The sequence below is a fragment of the Rutidosis leptorrhynchoides genome, chromosome 2 (genome assembly GCF_046630445.1).
Source record: "Rutidosis leptorrhynchoides isolate AG116_Rl617_1_P2 chromosome 2, CSIRO_AGI_Rlap_v1, whole genome shotgun sequence".
NCBI lineage: Eukaryota > Viridiplantae > Streptophyta > Magnoliopsida > Asterales > Asteraceae > Rutidosis > Rutidosis leptorrhynchoides.
The window spans coordinates 68,386,644-68,394,426 of NC_092334.1; positions in this window are offsets into that span (position 1 = coordinate 68,386,644).

The window sequence follows — 7,783 nt, forward strand, 5'->3', positions numbered from 1 at the left end:
TTTCTTGCCAAACACAAAAACTTAAGTTATTCTCTCAAAACCTTGAAGAAAATTTGAGGTACTTTCTATTTTTATTAATTTTTTTCAATATTGTCATTTATATTTATATTTATGGTATATTCTTTGTAAAATTCGAAATTAATTATGTTTATATGTTATAATTAGTATTATAAGTGTTATGATGCATAAAAATAATTTTGATAATTTATGAAATATTATTTATAATTAAATACGAATTATGTAGTGTTTAAACGTAAAAACAATGTAAAATTATTAATAAATACTTTTAACCAAAACTAAAATATATATAAATTTTTTTTCTGAGTTTTTAAAACTTATATAGATCTGAAAAAATTATAAAAATAATTACTTGGGTCGAATTGGTATTTATTATATAATTAAACTCTATTATTATGTAATTCAAAGGTAAATTAAGAATAAATATAAAATAATAAAAAATATTTTTTTATATATTTTTCTACAGGTTATTAGACTGATAGAAACTTATAAAAATTATAAAAATAATTATTTGGGTTTATTTAGTAATTATGTAGAATTAAAATTGTTTTGTGAATACATTAAGGGTAAAAACAAAAATAAATACAAAAATATAATAAAAACATTTTCTTAAATTTTTCTACTAATCTATATGATTAACTAGGACTATAAAAATTATGTATGTAATTTTTAGATATTTAATTTATTATTTAGACATTTTTGAATAATGTTCGATTAATAAAACACTATTATTTTTGAAGTAATTTAGGTATTTATTTAAAGGTAATTATATTTAATATATATAAGACATACTAAGGTATAATAACTAAATATTAAATAAAACTTAGGTTATATTATCACATATATAATTATTAAGTACATTAATAATTCGTTGTGTGTATACACCTAAAGTGAAGGTTAATCAAAGATAATGTATAATTAATGTGAACTTCATCGCTACTCACGGTCGTAAGTGAAGGATGTCTAGGTTGCCATTTATGGGTAAGCTTGTGGATCTCGAATGCCATGACTTAGATTCTGGTCAAGAATCCTGGGCCCCCGGTTACATCTGGTCATTCCTGACTTATTTGATAGCAACGAAGTTTGAGTAAAGTTATACAACGTCTTGCTAAAGATTAACCCGAACTTTCTAAAATTGGAAAATTACTATAAGTGAAAACTTTCCATAAATAGTAACCTTCCGAAAATAGAAATTCTTTAGTGAACCACTACTATCAATATAGTACTATATACTATTGTCTGTTAGGCAATGTCTGATCATACGTTCTATCTCTAGGTTGAGATCTCGGTCACGTCCTTCCGTTCAATTCTTTCGTGGAATACTCTTTTGTGCTACTAAGGTGAACTTCATAGCCCCACTTTTTACTGTTTCATAACTGTTTTACAACTTTTGAGGTGAGACACATGCTTGCTTTATAACTGTTTTACACTTAGACACAAGTACTAAATTGTTAACTATGCTGTCATGCTTTGATTCATGCTAAATCCCTACCGTAATATCGTCAATTGCTACGTTTAAATGCAAACTTAATTATTGTGAGTAGGCCTATCGAGAGTAACGTCTCTAACCATTCGACCGTTGGTCTTTGGTTACATAATAATGATTCCACGACACTTACAGTACAAGGTGTCATAGGGTAAACTTGTTTAGTAGCGATATTACAAAATGCAGCAACACTTTTAGATTGATATTTCTATATCAATCAACTTTAAACTAAATCTTGTGGTCTAAAACTTTGAATATTATTTATAAACCTGTGAATTTCACTCAACCTTTTTGGTTGACACTTTAAGCATGTTTTGTCTCAGGTGATGATTGAGCTAGCTGTTTGCAACTTTGTGATGATAGGTTTGATGCTTGCATGGAGTCCACATCGCATATTATATTTTAGTTCATAAACATTTATTTTATGTTTTAATAATAATGTAAACATGTATTACTGCTTTCGCTGTTTTATTAACAAAGGTTTTATTTAAAAAGTCTCATATAGAGTCGTTCTCATTTATACAACTGTGTTATGATATGATTGGTCACAATTACCCCTGGTCCATTTTGGGGGGTGTGACAGATTGGTATCAGAGCAGGCTGATGTAGAGAACTAGGATTGCATTTTATGTGTGCCTTATACAATTAGGTACCTTAGCAATGTAGGACTACAACTTTCCTTGACTATAGTGCCTTTAATTATTGCCTTAAACTGTTAAATGCTACACTATACTTTAGAAACTTTACTTATCTTAGAATGCCGAGCCAACCTAAGAACTCTGTTCACTTTCCTAAGTACTATTCAATTCCGCCACCACATTTAAATGCGACACCGTTCTCGACATTCCTATGTCATCTATCATAGTTTTGTGTATTACATATGTATTACATGAAATGTTATCCATGATTTTTGAAACTCCTATATTTGTTACTATTCATACTCAAACGTATATAACCTCCTTGTTATATCATGTACCTATATGCTTTATGCCTTTATGCATCGGTTTGTGAACCGAAAAATGTCATTGAGTTATCTCAAAGACATTATAATGTCATCACTACTCATATTCATTACTTTTAAATCTTTGATTTCTCGTTATTTTTTTTTATCATTGAATTTTCTTGACGGATGGTGTCTACGAAACTCTAGAATAGAAGGGTTTGGATTATCGATTTAAAGGATCCTATAGCTCAAGCTGTAGACCTGAATAGGCCATTACGAATTGAAAGTCTTTAATCGAAAGATTATCAGATTACATACTTATCATTTTATGATCTCGACACGTCATACTGCTATTATTGGAGTATAGACACATCATATCTTATTATATCTTATCATATCTATCTTAATAGACTTTGTCTAACACTTTTTCTAAATTTCCTCCGTAAATTACGGAAATCTTTTTGCTATATATACGTATATCAAGAAGACAAATATATCATTCAATATTCAACACTCATCTTATAACAAAAACCCTTATTCCGATCAGATAATATGGATTTCTCACTTGATTCCTTGAACTCCTCAAGCTCTAATGGCAGCGTAACCGGAATGAACCAACCAATTAGTCATCACCTTTTCTGGATGAATTGGGGGTGGGTTCGTAGTCTACTTAATCAATGGAGAAGTGAAGAAGGTGATCCTTTTCACCCACCACATTGCCCTATTGGCGAAGAACCTGAAGCACTTATCGGCGAACCCGTTCGGAACACTATTTTCACCCTCATTTCCAGGATATCCCGTCACGAATATATAATATCTAGAATTTCAGATCTTATTCATCCCCTTGTCCGAATCGCCAATCATCCCGGAATAATAGAAGAAGTCAACGAGCTTCGCGCTCGAGTAGTAGCTTTGGAAAATATGGTGCAAAACCTACGAGCACCAGCAGCAGCACCAGCAGCATAACCAGCACCACCAGTACCATCAGCATCACCGCCAACAGCATCAGCTTCACCAACAACAACATCTGCATTCCACGCCTCAACATCACACTCAGTACCTCAAACATTAACATCATACGCCTCATAGATACCAAGGAATATTAGTAATAATGAGTTAAGATGTATTGACCCATTCTTCCTGAAGAATTATATATGTATACTTTATATATATATGGTTTTGAACAATAATAAATTTTTTCGTACTAAGCTATTACGTGTGAATCTTAACTAGTAAATACTACTCGGTTAATTCATATCACTAATATGCTATGATGTACATCCTTCGTTAATGACTTAACAATCGTTAATCACTGCTTCAGCACACTAAACTCCATTTTCATAATAAATCAAGTGTATTATTCAAATACATGTTTGATTTTACACTTCCATTTTCGATGTACTCAAAACTTTCTAGAAAACATTATTCGTGCCTTGTGAATTTCACAAGAAATCCACGAGCACCAACATCATATACCGAGATATAACAATAACAATGAATGATGAAGTATTGATTTATAACTTCATTAGCGAAATATTTCACGACAATTATGAAATCTCTAAGGTTTTGGAGATTATTAATTCTCATTTTAACCGTAAATCAAATGAGTTTAATATTATATTAACTCATTAAATCCATGATTACATCTGAAAGAAAATATATATGTACGTATATTTTCATAAAGATTGTAATTAAATATTCTGTTGTACAAGCTGTTGACGGTGAAAATATTTTAACGAGTAGGTAATACCCGAGAAATATTTATATCTCACGTTAATATGTTACACCGTACATTCTTCAATTCCGATTCAACAGTCATTAACTATACTACTTACATCCACATATGTATCCGTTCACTAAAGAACAACCATTTTCATACAAAGTCAAATACATATTCTGATTTTGACATATCGAAATTTAAGTAAAGCTTTAGCAAGTGTTATCTTCTTAAAGATCACTACATTCATGAATTATATTCATTCGTATTCTATGATGAATTATCACATCAAACCACCGAACTTACCATTCCTTACTTTTGAAAATCACAAACATTTCTTCGTCAACTGTTAGATCCATTGATGGATGCATCTTACGCTTAAACACTTCAAATTCAAATTTTTTGAAAACATCCTTTGAATCTTGACAATCACAATCAGCGTTCAATCATCTAAAAATGAAATTTCTTGAAACCATCTCAGATTGATAACCGACGATTCAAATATGGCTGCATTAAATGCAGAGGAAACAGCAAAATTGTAGATGACCTAAATGGCCAGGAGTTTGATGATAAAGAATGGGGTATTGGGAACGCTCGATAGAAAATTTGGTGCTGAAAAATGGATTGAGCAAACCATGAAGGAGACCGTGGACAAATCACAAGGATTAAACCTGTAATCAAAGAATCTAGATGATTCGATTTCTGATGAAAATCACAAACGATCTCCTTACGCATTCTAAATCCTTACAGAAGAATTTTTCTCGTTATCATTTGATCTTAGAAAATTCTAAGATATCATCGTATCTTTCGTTATAAATATCCTCCATATTTCTGAAGATACATTCATAACTACTCTTGTCCGAAATTATTTATCACTTCGCACTTTCTGTGTTACATAATAAAGGAAACTGTTTTAGTTTCTATATTTCTATAACATACAAGTTTAAATTTTGAATGATTTGAGGTAGTGTTGGGAATTGAAGCATGAGTTAGTATAATATAATGATGTCAGGCCAACGTGATTATATTACAGTAAGTCATGCTAAATTTTTAATGGAAGATGATAATTCATAGACTTTATAATCATCATTTGCCATGTTACATGACTTTTACATTCTACTTAACCTCTGAACATATCAAGAACATATATTCTTGATAGTTCTATCCTTAGTAATTCTAGTAATTTGACAAATCAAATCGTGCTATTACCTTTCCTTCTGCTTTGTATATTATGATCATTTGAAACTCCATACCTACGAATTCTAGACCATTATTCGCTTGACTTGAAGTCGGGAAGGAAAAACAAGAGCATAGAGCTCCGACATATAAGGGGAAATATAAAGCCCGATAACAACACGGAAATTACAAACCGTGTATATCAATGCGTATAGCAACATAAAGACAGGGAGAATTAAAAACACTATAACCCCAAGGTAATTGTAGAAGTAAACAGATTCCTCTGGGGGTAAATAAAAAAGAAGAATGACAGAAACGATAGTCAGAAAAATATCCAGGATAAGAACTGGATGGAGCATTTTCACAATCTTTGAAAGTATGAATCGAGAAAGAAAGTATAGAAGTGGTGAAGATAATGAAACAAAAGAAGCTAATTTATAGCAAAATTCTAGACACAACAATTAAGGCAATTTTAATTTCCTTAATTACCGGAGAATCAAATCTTATACAGATTATAAAGATTTCCTTTAAATCCCTTGAATTCCGGAAATCACCTTTAATTATGTCAAAAGTTAAGGCAAACTGATATTTCCTTATTTCAAACTTTTAAGATAACTTCATTTATACTCTTCCTATAATCGAACCGTTTTATCCATATTACCCAATGTTGATAAAACAATATTTTCAACTCATATTCATCATTCTTGTTGTAAAGAATGACAATCTCTATCAAATTTCACGACTATGATTTTCATGAATTCCTTTCTATTTTGTCTACCCTAGCGTGGTGACATAAACGCTCAAGGTTTAAATGAGCTCAATATTATTCATAACACATTTTATATATCCAATTTACTGAAATGACTTGTATAACATCATCATTTTGAATGATCTCCGCATTAATAATAAAATGCACTTCGTAGAAGAACTTGTAGAAATTATGGTTTGTATGATTTTAATTCTTGAAACAGAACAATATTCTATCCGTTGGAATTCACGCAAGGCCCCGAGCATACCTGGGAACGTGAAAACCAAATAAACGTAAATATCCTCGTCTATGTACGAACAACACCGATTAATGGCAACAACTAAATTTCGGGACGAAATTTTTTTTAACGGGTAGGTACTATAACAACCCTCATATTTTCATACCTGAATTGACTAATTTGACAATAGGGTTGTTATCCATACGTAATATATAATTAAATTTGACATTGATCAAATATTTATTTTTAGTCGACACTTTTTGTTAACTAAAGTTTACACTAATTATATAAAATAACTTTAGTTAATATTAATGCGTATTATATTTAAAACTATATGTAACATAATTATTAATTAAATGATAAGTTATTTTAATCATTGTATATATTTTTAGCTTATAAAAAAATAAAAATAAAAAGAAATAAGATTTTGTTTTATAAATTAAATAATGAGCCCATGAATTTTGACTAAATATTTTCAAAAACAAAAACTTTTTAAAAACATTTTTAACATGTTTTTATTATTTTGTCAAAATTGGTACCTTTATTTTATTATTTTTTTTCTTTTCACCAACCGTTTTTTACCTATAAATACATGGCTCCTCATTTATTTTTTCTAGCCAAACACAAAAACTTAAGTTATTCTCTCAAAACCTTGAAGAAAATTTGAGGTACTTTCTATTTTTATTAATTTTTTTCAATATTGTCATTTATATTTATATTTATGGTATATTCTTTGTAAAATTCGAAATTAATTATGTTTATATGTTATAATTAGTATTATAAGTGTTATGATGCATAAAAATAATTTTGATAATTTATGGAATATTATTTATAATTAAATACGAATTATGTAGTGTTTAAACGTAAAAAAAAATGTAAAATTATTAATAAATACTTTTAACCAAAACTAAAATATATATAATTTTTTTCTGAGTTTTTAAAACTTATATAGATCTGAAAAAATTATAAAAATAATTACTTGGGTCGAATTGGTATTTATTATATAATTAAACTCTTTTATTATGTAATTCAAAGGTAAATTAAGAATAAATATAAAAAAATAAAAAATATTTTTTTATATATTTTTCTACAGGTTATTAGACTGATAGAAACTTATAAAAATTATAAAAATAATTATTTGGGTTTATTTAGTAATTATGTAGAATTAAAATTGTTTTGTGAATACATTAAGGGTAAAAACAAAAATAAATACAAAAATATAATAAAAACATTTTCTTAAATTTTTCTACTAATCTATATGATTAACTAAGACTATAAAAATTATGTATGTAATTTTTAGATATTTAATTTATTATTTAGATATTTTTGAATAATGTTCGATTAATAAAACACTATTATTTTTGAAGTAATTTAGGTATTTATTTAAAGGTAATTATATTTAATATATATAAGACATACTAAGGTATAATAACTAAATATTAAATAAAACTTAGGTT